Source organism: Lissotriton helveticus, chromosome 8 (assembly GCF_964261635.1).
Source record: "Lissotriton helveticus chromosome 8, aLisHel1.1, whole genome shotgun sequence".
Taxonomy (NCBI): domain Eukaryota; kingdom Metazoa; phylum Chordata; class Amphibia; order Caudata; family Salamandridae; genus Lissotriton; species Lissotriton helveticus.
The window spans coordinates 1315477620-1315496096 of NC_136069.1; the positions used below are offsets into that span (position 1 = coordinate 1315477620).

At 47.7% G+C, this 18477-nt stretch overlaps 1 protein-coding gene across 8 annotated transcripts in view; it reads right to left on the reverse strand.

Moving 5' to 3' along the window:
* Positions 1 to 18477, reverse strand: part of CASK (calcium/calmodulin dependent serine protein kinase) — a 1268764-nt gene that overhangs the window by 817420 nt on the left and 432867 nt on the right. The window lies entirely within an intron of this gene.

Here is an 18477-nt window from a genome sequence, read left to right on the forward strand (position 1 = left end):
ATTCTGCAAACAAAATTAGACAAATTTGGAGGAGCTTGGCGGGCATCCGTGATGGCCGCGTGAGCACAGCGCTCTCCGGACCCCCGCCACCCCCGGCATGATATCCTGAACATATCCTGATTTCTTACAAGGGTTAATGTAGAGGAACCTGGGCTGATCCTAATACTGTTTTTGGATTTCGAATTGGACCAGGGGCACCGAAGCTACGTCGACTCAAACTTTCAGGGCCCGCCTTGGTGGCGCGCCCAGGTCTTGGTGAGGCTCTGTAGCCGTGTCTGAGTTGAACAACAGCGGCAGGGGGACTCGACCCATGAGCCCCCCTCTTAACTTTCGGTTTCGATTCTGACTCAGACTACGTCTTCCAACGGAGGTGTCTGGCCGGTCCTGGGTCCAGCGGCGCGAGGCTACAGTTGCACCTTTTGCCTGCTTCGTATCCTTCTGGGCCGGTTCACACCTCGACTTGCCCTCGCTGCTGACTTTTTTGGCTCCGGCGCCCTGTCTTCCTGCGGCCATTTTCACCAGGTCGCGTGGGTCCTTTGGGGACGCGGTCTCCATTATGACTGGCAGAGGGGACCAAGAGAGGCAAAAGACCAAGACGCCCCTTCGCGGGGGCCCGGTCCAGTCCAATATCATGGACCGGTACACACAATCGAAGGTGTCCCCCGGTGCCAACTTGCCTGGCCCGAGTGCAGTGGGGCACCCTTTGGAGGCTTCGGCGGAGCCGTCCCTACAGGACATCATGGGCGCCATCTCTGGCATGAGAGAAACCATCGGCCAACAATATGAAGCTCTGGCCCACAAAATTGATACTGTGGCTATCGATGTGAACTTGATTCGGGCCGACTTATCTAAAACCAATGAGAAGGTGAAGTCCTTGGACCTCAAGTCATCGAGCCTCGCGGCCGACGTCTCGGAGATACAGACGGAGATCGGCAACCTCAGAAAGGTGAACGATTTCATGACTCAGCGCCTGGAGGATTTTGAAAACAGGGCACGGCGTTGTAACGTGCGTGTGATCGGTGTTCCGGAAAATCCTGATCCGCATTCTGTTGATCTCCTGGTTGAGGACTTGATACAAAACTACCTTTCTCCCTCCGGATTGAGCAAATTCTTTGCGGTGGAACGTGCCCATCGTGTTCCGGGTGGCCAGGGCAAGCCGGGCGCCCCGCCGCGGCCCATTGTCGCAAAACTTTTTCATTATAGGGACCGAGACGCTATCCTGCAGGCCTCGAGAGTTAAGGGCCCGGTGGCCTTCGAAAATGCCACGGTGAACTTTTACCCGGACTTCTCACAGCTTGTGCAGAGACAGCGAATGGGCTTCCGTGGAGTTAAGAAGTGTCTTCGGGACCTGGGTCTGAGATACGCCATGCTTTTTCCTACCAGGCTACGAGTGGAGTACAATGAACGGACCCTTTTCTTTGATCGACCTGACTCGGTGAATGACTGGCTGGACTCTCTGCCGAACCGGCCTAATTTGACTGATCCCACCGAGCACCCGGGTGGTGCCGAGGGTGGCGTGTAGAGCTGAACTCGTTATCTGGGCCCCTGTTTCCGTATCATGTTATTTCTTCCTGGGTTCCGTACTTGAGCGCATCCTTTTTCTAGGTATTCTCTTCTCCCTTTCTTTCTGTTGGGGTGGCGGGTGGGACAGAGGCCTTTTCCTCCTCCGGGGTCTTTTTGTAGAACGGGGTTATTTGGGCGACAGGCACACTGCATGTTGGGGTGGCTTCTTTGTCTACTGCAGGGGTGCAGGGTGGGGGGTGTTTCTTTGGGTGTTGGGGGGTGGGTTGTTGGGGAGTTTGTAGTTTGTGTTTTGTTCTTTCAAGGCGATTCTATTTTGGTAATTGTACTTTCCGTGTCATGCTCATTGGGGGAGGGTTCCTGCATTACTTCGTGGGATGGGGGGTAGCGGGTTGAGGTTTATTTCATGGAATGTCAATGGTCTAGGGGATCGTATAAAGCGGGGGGTGGTGTTGCGATGCCTGCGACGTTTGTCTCCCGATATTGTCTTTCTGCAGGAGACGCACCTAGTGGGCAATACTTGTCACGCGATGAATAGGTGGGGCTATCGTCCTGTTGCGCACTCAGGGTTTACAACGGGTTCCAGGGGGGTGGGCATCCTGGTCCGGGCTTCTCTTCCCCTTGCGATAGATGATGTGATCTTTGATGATCGGGGGCGCTATGCCGTCCTCGTGGGACGATATGAGGGCAAAACCCTCTCCCTGTTTACCGTCTATGTGCCTCCCGGCTTGCAGACCTCTACCTTCTCTGATTTGGGCCGAGTTCTGTTGGGCCTCCCTGATGGTGCTCTCTTTATGGCTGGTGACTTTAATTCTGTCCTCTCTGGTCTAAGTGATCGTTCCCCCCCTAGGGATACTCCTTCGACCCAATTATGGCTGGGTGGCTTTTTGGATACTTTTGGTTTGGTGGACTGCTGGAGACTCATGCACCCCACTAAACTTCAATATACTTTCCACTCTGGGGCCCATGGGAGTTTGTCTAGACTAGATTACTTCCTTATGCCAGCTGAACAGTCATCGGCTGTCCGCGAGATTAGGCACCTCCCCCGGGGCATCTCAGACCATCCTCCGCTCTGGCTCTGGTTTGATGTGGGGGTGGAGGCGGCGGGCCGGGTGGCTCCTATCAACCCTTGGTACCTGACCTCCCCTGAGACCCGTGGTCAATTGGTTACGTCCTTGGACAACTACTTTCTGGAGAACGAGGGGTCTGTCTCTTCTGCGGTGTCCCTATGGGAGGCTTTTAAGACTGTGATTCGTGGGCAGGCCCTGTCTCTTATTGCTGAAACCAAAAAGGCAAGGAATCGGGAGGTGGTGGAGCTTGAGATGGAAATACTTGAGATGGAGGCTGACCTGGAATCGAGTGTCACTCGTGACAAACTCCATGCCCTGGGTCTGAAGCAATTGGCCTATAAGTCTCTGGTCACTGATGCGGCCAAAATGATGTTTAGAGAGCAACAGGGTCGTCTGTATGATGTTGGAGACAAAGCGGGGAAATTGCTTGCATGGTTGGACAAGAGGGAGAGGGCGGATCGAGTGGTGCCTGTGATTCAGACTTTGAATGGTGTGAGAGTGACAGACCCGGTTGAAATAGTGGAATGTTTTGCGGACTATTTTCGTGCGGTTTACTCCCCAGTGTCGGAAAGGGATGAAGACGACTCTCGCCTCTTGCTGCGCGACATAGCTTTGCCATGTCTCTCCGATTTGGAGCGGTCTTTTATGGAGGCCCCGTTCTCTACGGACGAAATCGCGACTGAAATTCGCTCTCTCCGTTCGGGCAAGGCTTTGGGCCCGAACGGTCTGCCGATTGAGTTATACAAAATGCGTCCTGATAAGATTGCGCCCTATCTTCGAGCAATGTTTTCGGAGTCCCGGGAGCGGGGTGTCCTCCCTTATGACCAGCGCCTGGCTACGATTGTGGTAATTCCTAAAGATGGTAAGCCCCGGGATCTTTGTTCGTCTTATAGACCCATCTCCCTGTTAAATGTCGAGCCTAAGGTTCTTGCCAAACTCTTGGCTACTCGCCTCCTCACGGTCGTTAGTGACTTGATTCATCCGGACCAATCCGGATTTATCCCGCACCGTAACACAGCCCTTAATCTCCGTCGCCTTCATGGAGCCATCGCGAGGGCGGGGCTTCTGACGGAGCCGGCCATTTTGGCCTCGTTGGACGCCTCGATGGCCTTCGACACGATAGAGTGGCCCTACCTTTGGGCGGCTCTTGAGAAGTTTGGTTTTGGCCCGGGGTTCATCGGATGGGTGAAGCTACTGTATACCGACCCCCTGGCACAGGTCGTGGTTAATGGTCGAGTGTCGGCTCCCTTTCCCCTTGGTAGGGGGACCAGACAGGGGTGCCCCTTGTCTCCACTACTTTTTGCTCTCGCATTAGAACCGCTAGCTGCGTGGATTCGCTGGGAGCCTTCCCTCAAGGGTATACGTTGGTCCCCAGATTTTGAGGACCGTGTTTCGCTTTACGCGGACGACATTCTTCTTTATCTTACTTCCCCGCGTAAATCTTTGAATGTCTTATTTGACGTTCTCGCCTCGTTTGGTAAGAATTCTGGTTTGATTATAAACTGGGCTAAATCCTGTGTCTATGTCATTTCGGGTGACCTGCCCCCATTGCCGAATAGATTTCCCATCCAGGTTGTTCAGTCCGGTTTCAAATATTTGGGGTTTTTTATTACGTTGGATTCGTCGCTCCGGTTTGAACGTAATCTCCTTCCCCCGCTTCAGAGATTGCGGCTGGACGTGGCTCGCTGGCGTAAATTACCCTTGTCGCCGCTGGGCAGGGCTGCCCTTTTCAAGATGATGTCCTTACCGAGATTCCTTTACGCACTCCAGAATTCCTTTGATGATATCCCCGCTACTTATTTCCGGGAGGTCGAGAGTCTACAAAGGCAACTGATTTGGGACGGGCGCCCACGTATCGCACTTGCGAAGCTCACCATCCCTTGGTATGACGGGGGCATAGCACTTCCTGATATCAAGAGATATTATTGGGCTACTCAACTGTCAGCCATTAACCACTCGATGTACTCCCCGGGTCCGGATCCGGCCTTTGAAATGGACAGATTCCAACTGCCGGGTGGTAACTTTAATAGAGCGCTTTACTCTAGGTCGGCTGGGCTCCACCTTACGGGACCAACTAGGATTGCGGTTAGTGTGTGGCGCGCGGCAAATGTGAGCTTGGGGTGGGATGAACGAGTGACGCTGGCAACTCCGCTTTTTGCATCTGAGCGTCTGGGATGTCTTTGGACAACGAAAGGGTTTGACCGTTGGGACTTGATTGGAATCTGTAGAGTGGGTGACGTGTGTGCGAATGGGGCGGTGAAGTCCTTCGAGGCCCTTCGAAATGATTATGACCTGAGTGATAGGGAATTTTTTAGATATTTACAGGTCCGTCATGCCCTCACTTCTGTTCTGACTTCCGGTGCCGCCATCCCTGAGTCCTCCCCCCTTGAGGATCGTATCCTGGATGGCTATCTCCCTGATAGCACTATCTCCTTGATTTATAAGAAGCTGATTCACAATCGCGCTGACTTGCTCGTTCGACTTAGAGAAGCGTGGGTCGGCGACGGGCTGGAATTAGATGATGAGGATTGGCAATTGGCGTTATCTTCCCCGAAAGAGGTTGCCATTCCTGCCGTCTCCGTCTGTTTCAACTTAAGATCCTCCACCGGGTGTATGTTACTGGTCCTCGTTTGGTTGCGATGGGTTTTTCCCCGGATGGCCTTTGCAGGCGTGGACGTGGGATGAGTGCTACGTTCCTTCACATTATTTGGGAGTGTCCGAGGGTGGCTGCCTATTGGACTGCGGTGCTTGCGGTGATGGCTGATGTGACTGGAATTGCACTGGTGCCGGAGGCCAGGAGATGCTTGTTGAACGTGTGGGAACCTACCGACTGTTCGGTGGCCCAAACCAGATGGGCGACCCTGGGGTATATGGTTGCGAAGCGGGACATAGCGCAACTTTGGGGCTCCCACAGGCCCCCCACTGTCTCTGTGTGGGAAGAAAACATGGACTGGTCTATGTTCCGCGAAAAGACCGTCTACACAGCTAGGGGCAGACCTAGGGCATAGACGAAGATCTGGTGTCAGTGGAACGCCTATCGCTGAGATATTTGTGCTCCTCCCCTGGTGGAGGCCCCTGATGTTCCCTTATCACCCTAGGCTGATGTTTCTGAAAATTCATATGTACTGTCCTTTGGCTTGATTGACCTCCCCGCTGTCCCCCCGCCTTCACTTGTCCTACTGATTATGACTTCGTATTCCTGATTAGTTGGTTTCCCTCCCCTTCAGGGCTGACTCTCAGTGTATTACTCCTTCGCCTTGTTTTTATGTTTGTCGTTTTGGTGTGTTTTAAAATAAGAAATTTGTTTTATCCTGTTCCATACTGTGGGCGACATTTTGTGTCCGGTTTGTGCCTGACCGCCGGAGTGGTGACCACTGTTTTATACCACAGTATGCTTCGATCTTAGCGGCCAGCCCGTGCGGTTGTGGGCCCATCTCTGTATACATGATTTTGTTGCTCAATAAAAGTTTTTAACCAAAAAAAAAAAAAAAAAAAAAAATTAGACAAATTCAAGAAAGATTTGAGTAAATGGAAGCATGAACGTGTGTACCCCTATACGAGCGATACGTACACACCACCTGTATACAGAAACAATGGAAAACGATATGGGTCTAACTACTCTAGCTCAGGGTCTGACAGTAGTGATCCAGACAACACCAACACGGGCGTACCTAGCTTTCCCCAACATGGGAGAGGCAGGGGGAACAGACCCTACTCATATGGCAATCAACATATTGATCCTTACCAGCAATGGTGGCCACCCACCCCTTGGGGTTTTCCACCGAACCAACAGCCTTACCCCTGTACCTCCACCTCCGCCGAATTTCCAAGGGTTTCCAAATGCCTACAATTCTCAACATTTTTTAGGGTTTGGCCCATGCCGACCAAGAGGCAAAAGGCGAGCAGCACAAAACACAGTTGTACAATGGGAAGACCAGACAGGCCCACATGCAGGTACACGGAGCCAAACTGCCAAGAACCAGAAAGCAGGCCCATCGAACAATCCCTCGTAGTCAACTTATCTAACAAGATACTAACTCCACTTGAAGAAAAAGTACTGAATAAAGGCTTGGGTTTCGTCATGACGAATCATGGGGACCCATTCACTTTCCAATGTGAATTGAGTCAGTTTTTCAGGAAACTTAGACTACATTATCTCTTCAAGGATCAGATCAATGCCGATTGCGACACAAACACCGGTCTTAGAACAAAATCTAAATTCCAGCCACCTATTCACACGGTTCCTCCACAGGTCTTAGCCTTTGAGCAAGCTGTTGCGGGTGACATTGCTTCACTGTGGAGCACAACAGTCAGGTCATTTAACAACCTTACCAAATCAGAACAAATGACATTGAAATCACTTTCAGAGGATCATTTAATAACTATAAAGCCTGCAGACAAGGGCGGCACTATAGTTATTTTAAACCCTACTGATTACCAGACTGAGTGCCATAGACAACTAAACAATAGACAGGCATACTCTCCCTTGTCTACAGATCCTACAGAAGAAGTCACTAAACCGATACAGGATATGGTTGAAGAAGCTTTATCTGAGGGTTGGATCACTCAAAGTGAGGCGACTTATTTGGTTGCTAAACACCCAACCACTCCTTATTTCTACCTTTTACCAAAGGTACACAAACCTCAGAGGCCACCGCCCGGTAGGCCTATTATTTCAGGAATAGGGTCTCTCCTGGAGCCATTGTCAACATTTGTCGATCATTTTCTGCGGCCAATTGTACAGAAAATGCCTACATATTTGCAGAACACTAAAGATGTGTTGCGTGTCCTACCAGAAATTGACTATGACATTGAAAGAGACCTCCTGGTCTCTTTCAATGTGGAATCACTGTATACTTCTATCCCTCAGGATGAGACTTTGGAAGTCGTAACATCCATCCTGAGGGATAGTATATGTGAAACTATCACCCCTGTACCATTTATAATGGCTTTGGCAACTATAGCCATGAAAATGAATTTCTTCAAGTATGAGGACGAGCTGTTTCTCCAGATCTCGGGCACGAGTATGGGCAGCGTTTTCGCGCCGAGCCTGGCGAATTTATACGTGCACCAGTTCGAACAACAACACGTACTGACACCCACCAACCCCTTCCACACCTCTATTAGGTGGTGGAAGCGTTATATTGACGACGTGTTGGTGGTGTGGAGAGGCACGGTGGATTGCGTCAATGAATTCCACCAATGGCTAAACAGTAGAAACCAGTTTCTTGAATTTACCATGGAAACAAATAAGGAAAGAATTGCATTCCTAGATCTGTCGATCTATGTCACCACTGCAGGATTGCAGAGTGAACTGTATAAGAAACCTATGGCGCGGAACTCACTCCTCCTTTACGAGAGCTACCACCCGAAGTCCCTGCGCCAGAATCTACCATATGGCCAGTTCCTACGGGTTCGCAAGAACTGCTCCAATAGAGAGGACTTTGAGGTGCATGCTAGGAATCTCTGTGGACAATTACGGGACAGACACTATCCAAATTCACTCATACAAAGATCAAAAAAGAGAGCGGTTAACAACAATAGGGAGGCCCTCCTGGAAGCTCCAATCCCTAAACCACCTCTGACTAGACTCACTTTCGTGAGCACCTTCAATACTAGAAGCAATGCCATCCAGAAGATTGTCAAAAGACACTGGCGCCTTCTGAACCATGGGAGAGAGAAAATCGCGCAACCCTTGTTTGCGTTCAAAAGGGCAAGCAGCATTCGGGATCGACTTGTTCACACACGCCCAAAAGAGCTCCCTAGAAAACTTGGTGAAACACTGTGGAACCTCCCACCAGCTGTTGGGCATCACCCTTGCGGCACTTGTTCAGTCTGCCCCCAGACCAAACACACGAAGGAGATAGATATAGGCACCACGAGACCTTGGTTGCAGAGCAACTACAGTAATTGCAATAGTACTAATCTGATTTATATGCTGACATGTTCGTGCTCCACACGATATGTGGGTATGACGACCCGCAAAGTCCGCACCAGGATGTTGGAACACAAGAGTTCTTTTCGTTGTAAGAAAAACAACACTAAACTTACAAGACATTTCCTGGAGCGTGCACATCTAGAAACGGACTTCCAATGGACTGTCCTGGAGAAGCCATACATACCCAGTCACATAAGTGATGTGTCGGGTTACCTTTTTAGAAAAGAGCAAAAATGGATTTATAAACTTCGGACTGACACAGGAGGATTAAATGATGATATTCCTTGGACCTCCTTGTAGCCTTGGCACTAGTGAGCAATAACTGGGATATACTGACTGTAATAGGGTGTGTCTATATGATGTATACATGTTGTACATATTGATTCATGCCTGAATTACTTTGCTCACACTCTTCTCATACTATCACATATAGGTATGATTATGGGAGTTTTCTGACCTACACTGGAGGGTGACATATAGCTATGCACAAACATTAGGATGGTTCCCACATTTTAAGATTTTGGAGCATCTGCATAGTTATGCCCTTTGAATACACTCTGAGGCTACTTATGGCACCTGCTTAGAGCACTTGCGTCCCCATAATAACATTGGAATATCATGGACCAATAGGCTGCAGTCATCGCACTACAAAGATGTCCGAAATGACATCATTGGGTAGTTCTGATTGCGTCTTCTCGCGTTCCTTCGAGCGCCAAGTAGTGCGCAGGGTTTCTCTATGAAAAGTGAATTATCAAGTGTGAATTACAGTTATTAGTAACCTGTCTAATGGATGACACCTGAGGCACTCCCACCTGGTACTTTTAAAACAACATATGGACAATCGTGGTTCTATGATAAACAGGTTTGAGCCTTCAGAACTACAAAGATGGCCGATATGTTGTCATCGGGTAGTTCTGAGCGTGTCTTCCCACGCGATTTCGAGCGCTAAGTAGTGCGCTCTTGTTCCTAAGAAAACAAGCTTAACTAGGCTTACTTTGTAGATAAATAGGCATTTACTCATAACACTGGGGGCATTCTAACAACATATGCACGTGAGGAACAATCGTGGTCTAATGATTACCAGATTATAGTGTTAGGAACTACAAAGATGGCCGATATGACATCGTAGGGTAGTTCTGAGCGCGTCCTCTCGCGATATTTCGAGCGCAAAGTAGTGCGCTTAGTTTTCTTATGAAAATAAGACCAACAAGGCTTACTTCACAATAAATGTCTGATAAAAGTGTCCTGGTCACTAATATATATCAATTGAAGGGACACATGATAAGATTGCCACTATCTAGTATACATCTTATAGGTGGAGGGATACTTCACCAACAAACCCTCACTAGACTACTTATACTAGCAACTCCTACAGATCGGTGCCTCCCCCAAGTCTCAGATGGGAGCTTGAGGTACAGACGGAAAGGTGAGCAGCTACCACAGAATTCTTTTAGCAATACTATGTTGTAAACTTTAGTAAATCACAGGTTTTTAAGATCAGAATGTTGGAAAATTCCTGAATAAGCACACAAAGGAGTTTTAATCTTCCTTAAAGTTTGGTGTCTTAGTCGAGTTTCTGGGTCATTTTTGAGGCTTAGTACACTGGGTTTTGGGTGTTGACCTACCTCACATGTTTTGCCTCTAGATATAGGGCATTTGGTTATAGGAATGATTATAGGCAGGGTGTAAAGCTTGAAAAAAAATTCTTTACAGTATTTTGCCACATTCCTTTGTTTTCCCTCTATCTTTGTAGTGCGGGGCCTCTTAGTACCTGAGCAGTGTCAAGGTGAGGTGAGGTCTATTGCCCTACCACAAAGGGTAAGCATAAAAATTAATTTTCTGACACACATTATTGGTTGGCTTGGTGACACACTATGCACATGAGACTGATGCATCGAATACAGTACTAATGATGTAACGTTTTCCTTCACAGAATTCATAGTAACCATTGTGAATCGGAGGGTTAATGTCCATGGTTGTTACAGGTTGTACCGTTTCTAACCAGTTATATTATAATTTGTTCTGGTGATGGTGGTGATTTCTATATTCCCCTATTAGGAGTGCAACTATTATACGAGCAGAGGCCCTGACGAATGGCAAGGGATTAAATACCCGTTAGGCAGAAACATGTTGGCCCTTATATAGACAGATATTTGTTACTGTCTTTTCTTGCACTGTTCTATTTTTTAATTAGGAGGCGTGTCTGGTCCGCAGAATAAAGTATTTAGAAGGAGGACATTCCATCCTATTTTAAATCACTTTCTTGTTCGTTGCACTATTTCTTTTTACTTTCCCATCAAAAGATCAGTCATCATGGACGGTTTGTGTATTTGGTGGACCAAATCCTGATACAACAATAAGGTGAGGAGCTGAGTGTCCCACTGATCAGGGGACCAGCCTCATTTGCACATGGGTTTGGCCAAATGATAGGACTGATCATTGAGTCTAATTTGATGGAAACCCTTTACAATCTGTTGTGGATTAATCAGCCATTTACGAATAATCGATGATGTACCGGTCTCCTCTATGCATGTAGTGTTAGCCTCTTTCCTCCTTTATCCTTATTAATACGTTATGTGTGTGCGATAAAGATATTTTGAGATCTTGTTGACTCAGTATCGACAGTGTAGCCTCTCAATTTGGCTATTAGACCCCCGGTGTGTGTTTAAAACCAGCATCATGCACATGACAACGCAGACATTCTGCAGAATCACGCAACTTGTACAATCTTTCTGGAGTATAGTACACATGGAGGACGTATTTGAAAAGTATGAGACAACGCCTACCGTTTAAGAAATCCCCCTAGTCATAGCACAACAATATTGCCAGCATAGGTGTCATCTATGGTCCTACCAAGATCTTTCTGACACTCCAATCGTGCCTTTGTTGTAGCAGGCCTCCTAGCTTCCCGAGCAAAAGCATAGAATTTATACATAAATTTCACATGGACTATCGTCTGTATGAGAGACGAGAGTGCCGGCATATCTAGGGGTTCTTGCAAATCATCCCCCAACAGATCTCGTAAAGCATGACGGGCTTAGGATAGTGGAATCGGGCAAGGGGTGACAGCAATTGAGCCTTATCTATGACCGAGTTCTGTTGCAGGGATTCTGCAAATACACAGAACTATGTGCAGGAAAACAGGACCTCAGTGTATAGGGGCTCTCTTCTTCTTGCTGGCCTACTCGCATGATGTGCTCTTGAGCGGTATGCTTGCAGTGCGAATGCCGGAGGTTTATGGCAATGCCGGGTGCAACTGAGGTGAATGGGCTTACACTAAAAGCTATCACTTAGAATGTCTGTGGGCTGACAGTAGAAAAGCGCAGTTGGTGTCGGCTTATCTTAATCAGCAGGGAGTGGATGTATGCTTCCTACAGGAATTGTACTCCGCTGACAATGATTGCGTGAGACTGCTTGTGGGGTGGATTGGGGAAAAGCACATAGTGTTTTACTCCAATTATGCCAGGGGGGTAACAATACTTGTGAGAAAAGGACTACCATGGCGCACACGAAAAATCCTATGCGATCCACAGGGGCGATATATCATGCTGGCGGGCATCCTAGACAGCCATTCGATCAGAATGTTCTCAGGTATATAGGCCTATAAGGGGAGGGGGTGGTTGGGGGGGGGGGAAGGACTTTAATGTTATCCTTGACCCAGCCCTTGTTAGATCAGGGGGTGCCCGTCGACCCCACCCCAGGGCAGCTGCACAACTACACAGCATCATGGAGGACCATGGGCTTGTGGATGTATGGCGTGATAGACATGAGCAACTTAGGGAGGGTACTTGTGTCTCCTCGGCTAGTCCCACATGGTCCAGAGGTAGCTATTGGCTGGTCTCGAAGGATATCTTGGTGGGGTCTCTGAATTGGCTCACCTGGCTTTCATGAAGCGCTACATGCAGCAATAACAGAATATTTTGCGCTGAACGAAGGCACAGTCCAGTCCCCTTCCACACTTTGGAAGGCATTTAAATCATCTATTAGGGGTGAGTGTATTGCAAAGCAAGCGGGGAATTTAATGATCATTGCTTGACGACCTCCGCTGCCTCGAGTGTGAAATCCGTGTGTTGGAACAGGAATTCTTTGTCACTAATCAGCGGGAGACTGGGCAATATAAGCGATAAGATGGTCGACTTTGAAGAGGTGGCCGTTAGGGAGACACTTTACCTGGGGAAGGAGACTCATGCCTGGTGATATGGTGAAGGTGACAGGGCAGGTAAAACACTCGCTGGCCTTCTCAAGAGGCCTTCGGCAAGCGATTATATCTGCGAGCTCCATAAACCGAACAGTGACATGGTAGTGGGTCAGACCACAGTCCAAGCGGAGATGCGATCAGTCTACTCTTCCTTATACACTGCTACACAGAACTTCATTCACCACGACCTGATGAGTTTTTTTGATTCCATTCAGCAGCTCTGGCTAGCCGATGGTCACCGCAGCTATCTAGACAAACCCTTCTCTTCAGAGGAAGTAATTAGGGTAATCCGTGCCCTCCCCAGAGATACGGCCCTGGGTCTGGACGGCCTTGCGGCTCGGTTCTATAAAGAATATGCTTCTCTGCTTGCACCGCATTTCATAAACTTGTATGCTGAATCCCTGGACTGTGGGGAGCTTCCTCCCACACTCAGGGAGGCCCTAATCATCACCATGTTAAAACCAGACCAGGACCCACTCGTCTGCGATTCCTAAAGACCCCTGCCAATGATCAACCTAGAAAATAAAATTCTGGCAAAGATAATTACTGGGCGCTTGCTCCCTCTTTTGCCCTAAGTGTTATGACCTGATCAGTGTGGTTTCGTCCCCGGACGAGCCACCTCACACAAACTGCGCACCTTTTTTGCCACTATGCAGGAGATCAACCCTGCGATGCCCACGGCGGCGGTTTTCCTTGACGCCACTAAGGCCTTTGATACCCTAGAGTGGCCCTATCTGTACGCCCTCCTGAGCCAGCTAGGTCTCAGCGCTAAATTCCTGAAAGTGATCGCATTCCTATACTCCTCTCCAACAGCACGCCTCCACCTTAATGGCATTGTGTCCCCTCCTTCCCCGTATCTCGGGCACCCGCTGTCAACTCTGCTTTTCACTATCGCGATGGAGCCGTTGGCTGCCCGGCTGCAACAGCACCACGCCCATCGCAGCCTTTTGTTCGTGTCCAGGGTGATCCTTGTGTCTCTTTAAGAGTACGACCTCACCTTATACGTCAAGCGCCCTGCGGCCAATTTAGACCACTTAATTAGAGAAAATATACGTTTTGGCGGTGTCTCCGGGATAACTATCAACTGGGGGAAATGAATCATCTTCCCGCTTACAGCAGCCACGAACAGGTTCCAGTCAGAATACCCCCGGAGCTGGACTCTTGGCCCAGTGAAGTACCTCGGGATCTGGCTGAGCCAAAGTGCCAATGAGCTGGGGCAGTGCAGCTATGGAAGACTTATGGACTGGCACGAGAGCCGGATTGGCCGCTGAATCTCGCTCCCGCTCTCCCTTGCCGGGCGCTTGGCCATCTCCAAGATGGTTGTACTCCCAAAGTTCTTGTATGTATTCACTAATTTCCAGATCCCGCTCACCTCAGCTTTTTAAGCGACTATTGCGCTCCAACCTAATCACGCTTGCATGGGCTGGTAAGCAGCCCAGGATTTTGTGGGATATCCTCACTCTGCCCTTCGAACAGGGAGGTCTGGGAGCACCGGATATGGAGCTCTATTACAATTGTGCCCAGGCCCAGTTCAGCTACCACTGGTATTTTCCCCACCCTGTTCATGATGCATGTGGCACCCGAGAGCAACCGTACTGCTCCCACACCGCTGAACAAGGCATTGTATAAGCTGCAGCCCAGACTGCGCGCGGCGGTGGACACAGTTAGCTGCATGCTTTGGACTTGGAGAGAAGTGAGCCGCAGGACTCGCCTGAAAGAGATGTGCGCTCCCTTATTTCCCCTGCCGCGCCACTCAGAACTCCCATTTCGTGAAGACTCTGGAGCCTGTAAATGCTCGACAGACTCGGTATCCACACTATGGGGGACGTGTTCCCTGGAGGGATTTTTGCTGACATCGTAAATGCTCTCGCGGCAGAGGGCTGTGGCCTTCTCGACAAAATTACGTACTTCCAGCTCTGTGCGAAGCTGAGGGTGAGATATGACACATTCCCGTCGGCACCCACCCGCATTTCAGGTACTGGAGAATTTTTTAACCAATCCATCGCTGCGTAAGTTAATCACTCATCTGTATGCTGGCATGCAGTGTGCGGCGCCTATCTGTGTACCTGCTGCGCGTAGAGGTTGGGAGGAGCTATTGGGGACCCCCATAGAAGATGAATGGGCCTACTGCAGCGCAAGACAAGGACTTGTCCCCTAACTACAGATTGTGACTCATTCATTTTAGGTTCCTCCACCGTCTTTACAGAACTCCCACATGGCTGCATAGGGTAGATCTGAGGGATGATGCAAGGTGCGCACACTGCCAGGTACCGGAGGCGGACTTTCTGCATTTGTACTGGTCCTGTCCGGAGATTGTAATTTTCTGGACATGTATCTTTGATGCACTGGATGAAATGCTTGAATATCGGCTCGAACATTCCCCTCTAACTGCGATCTTAGGCTATGTGCTACATGTCCCTGCCCCTCGCCGGAAGCTGGCGGCTTTGCTTCTGTTACTTGCCAAAAGACAGATAGCCATGTGCTGCGGCAGGAGGCACTACCGTCGCATGACCAACTGGTTAGGTGACGCGGCATTCTGCCAAGGCCAGCTGACTAACTATTGGGAGCTCATGCCCATTCATTCTCGACGTGGAGACATATGGGAACCACTGCGGAGTTATCTCAGCGCTCACCCACTGTCCTCTGCCGACCGGCCTCATAACACTTTGTAAATGCATTGCACCGGACTTCGTCAACCTGTGCACTATCCAAACAATCTGCCCCTGAGGTACAGTGCCGCCTCTTCTGCGAGGCTAGCATCCCTTTCCCCTGCCTCTTCCTCCCCCTTATGCTCTTGTCTTTTCTCTTATTTCCTTTTTTCTTTCAGGTTTTTACTTTGGAGCTACAGGGTTCAAATTGCTGGCACACATTACTCAAGTTCATAGCTGTATAAAAGAGCTGACAATAGACCTATAAGATGCACTGGACTGCTACTTGCTTGTTTTGAGGGAACTCACTTTATTGTAAAATGTTGCTGATGTACTGTAACCTCTTGTTATTTCAATAAAGTGGTTTACAAAAAAAAAAAAAGCTCCCTGCCAAACTCCATCTAATCCTCAATGGCAGCACCCACTTCTGTGAGATCCTGAAGTGGTGTGGTCCTGTCTGGAGGCCTATATGGCCAAAGTTGTGATTGTAACTGTGGGGGTATGCCCAAATTACACTCCTATATCTGGGCATAAAACATCACCAAAGTGCAAAAAGGAAAATGGTATGGAGGGATTAGTCACTCATTTATTTTCAATCAAGGCACCATTAATTACCCTGACAAGTTCAATATATTTTCAAAATTCACTATGAACAATTCAGTAAGATACACATACTATTCGGCGGGGCAGAGTGATACAAAGACACAATAATTCAAAACAAAAATATAAGACTTAATAGACATACAACATGAACAAATACATAAATCATTATTATAACATCAATATAATACATATACACAATATATTCAATCTAGACACAAACCTTAATATCTACAACTACTGTTGCACAGTCCTTAATCTAAGTGATGCACTATGAGGTAGTCCTCTTAGCGCCAGAGTTATCAAACCTATCTCCTATTCCTCATATGCACCCATAATATGTCGAAAAATATAATTCATTGGACTCCTCAAAGGTCTGTCGACGCGGTCGCGTTTCAGCCCACAATTTCTTTAGGCCTCTTCAGGACAAGGGAACACTATATCTGTATTATTCTCCAAACTCTCAATTCTCAATAAGAGTTCACACCTCCTAGGGTGTCAGTCTCCCGTGGCTAACAGTTAAATTCTGGAATGTCACCGATCTGTAACTGCGTAAAATCCAAAGGTGAGGCTGGACAGGAATTTTTCACCTGGAAACACAATAACCCTCAAGTAAAAAAGCACAATCCCAAAGTAGACATCTTCATAGAATTAAACCTTTCCTCATCTTTTAAACAAGTAGTCCAGGTAAAAGTCATATCCCAACAAGAAAATTGCAACGCCTTAGTCACTGTAATGCCAAACTTGTATATTGCTCCTCGTAAAGCATCTTGTCACGGATCAGCTGGACAGGAGCATTGAAGCAGAAGGAAGAATGGTGTCTGGAAGTAGAACGTAGGATTACAATACCACAATCCTGCTTACTATTAACTGGCTCTTGAATAAGACCAGAAATACACTCAAGTTGGCCTGTATCAGCCACAGATCTCTCCATTCTGACAATTTTAGCTAAAACAAAACTGGTCATTCCAGGTGGACAGCAGCATCTGCAGAGTTCAGCCACTCTTAAGCTAGAATATCCGATCTACAGGAACAGAAGAAATCTGAAACAATCATTCTCAGTGACAATTCCAAAGGAATGAGAACTCTAACCCATACCAACAACTCCATCTAACAAGGTTTTCAAAAGTGAAATGAAAACGCTACTATTCCAAAAATGCTTTCGAAGTGACTGTTATCCATGTAATAGTGATGTGAGAAAAGAACTTTCAAGGAACAATATCATCCATGATGTGTCTTCTGAACGAAGACTACTGCCAGATCATCAATCGAGGCCACTAGTCAACCAAAAGAGCTCAACAATTTCTTTTCATCATGTGTAATATTAACATTCACCCTGCTTATGTGTTGTATTTGTTTACATCCCTTGAATTTCTACGGTCCAAGTGTGCATTCCTTGAATTTCTGAGGTCCAGCCACCGGTACCTTGTAAATCTTATATTTTCATCTTTTACCCCTATACAGCTCTCTGACACCCACTGGGTCTTGCCTGCGTTATACAACACCACAAATACATACATTTGTAGGCAGCGTTTGAAATAATGGAAGTACAGGGTTTCTAATTGGAGTTGGTGAGTATGCCGCATCTGTTTTGATTTAGTGTCAGGCAGCAGCATACATGTGAGGCAAAGTAGGTTGCGCCAAAGATGCATGTCTCACAGGCTGTAATGTCAATTCAAATCAATAGTGTTAGATGACTTTCATCTCTTGACACACAGGTTAGAATCCTGAATTCTCTCATGACTGCACTGCGTTTGTATGTTATGGCTATCCACCTCTACATTACATTCCCACCCATTCCCAAAACTACCCTTAACATTTTACAAATCTAAATACATGGTTTTGTATTACACTGAAGAGGGTGACCAACATGGGGTAATAGAGCTAAATCGCACCCTCAAACAATACCAAACAATAGACTCTCCTCTCTCTACACCATCACTATCCTCTCTGACTTTACCACCAAAAACTTTGCACCCTACTTTGCAAACAAAGATTTAACCATTAGAAACACACTCAGGAGCTTACTTCAATGCTCCCACGTCCACTAATTACGCTCATCAAACTCTCCCTACACACATGCCCATTTATCACTCGTCAACCTCTCCCTACACACATGCCCATTTATTACTCTCATCAACCTCTCCCTACACACATGCCCATTTATTACTCTCATCAACCTCTCACTACACACAGTAACCTGCTCAATCCAGTAAAACCCATCCATAGCTAGCATTCGGCCAGCCCATCAAGCACTCCATCCAAAATGTTCCCCTCAACTTCATTAAGTTACTTCTACCATATAATGTTCTGTCCTGCTGCACAATACTTTTTCTCATTCCCATCTGAAACCTAGAATAGCTGCTTTAAATCAAATGGTCCTGACCATACAAAACAATTATGCGGACTACTCATTCCGATTTTCCTTTTAACACCCTCAAATAACTTGCATTCACAGTACCTCACTGCCTCTATTTCGGTATCATGAATTTAATAAAAAAT